This window comes from Tupaia chinensis, unplaced genomic scaffold, assembly GCF_000334495.1.
Source record: "Tupaia chinensis unplaced genomic scaffold, TupChi_1.0 Scaffold000350_1, whole genome shotgun sequence".
Taxonomy (NCBI): Eukaryota; Metazoa; Chordata; class Mammalia; order Scandentia; family Tupaiidae; genus Tupaia; species Tupaia belangeri.
The window spans coordinates 5,929,717-5,930,201 of record NW_006159844.1 but is presented as its reverse complement, the minus strand read 5'-3'; the positions used below and the strand labels follow the sequence as shown (position 1 = coordinate 5,930,201).

The 485-nt window shown below is 46.2% G+C and overlaps 1 protein-coding gene across 1 annotated transcript in view; it reads right to left on the bottom strand.

Moving 5' to 3' along the window:
- Positions 1-485, bottom strand: part of BAZ1A (bromodomain adjacent to zinc finger domain 1A) — a gene marked incomplete in the record, with an annotated part of 136,939 nt that overhangs the window by 5,991 nt on the left and 130,463 nt on the right.

Genomic DNA, 485 nt, shown 5'->3' with positions numbered 1-485 from the left:
ACACACGTGCCCAGCTTGAGTTTTAAGCCACTGGGTCTGGGACGCAAACCACAGTCGACTACATGGGAGTCCAGCAACATAGCCATTACACTAACTGCTGGTCCTAATATCTAAGTTTTATTACTACTGACAAAAAAAGGACAGAATTCAAGAGATAAAGACCACAGAGTTTATTATATAGATAAAGATTACTAAAAATGGGCTGGCAGGTGACGTGGTGGTTAAGGATGCTGGACTCCCACATGACTGACCATGGTTCAAGTCCTGGACCTAGCGGCTTGCTTTCTCTCTCTTTTTTCTTTTTTTTTTGGAGAGGTTTTTGCTATAGGGCATGTGCGCTTCCAGAAAGACAGAGAGACAGAAAGCGAGAAATCACCCCCAAGGGGAGATGGCCACACCACAATCCTTTCTCCTCTATTCTCTCGGGATCGTGGGCATGCATACACACACGCCTGGCGTGAATTTAAGCCACCAGGTCCAGGACT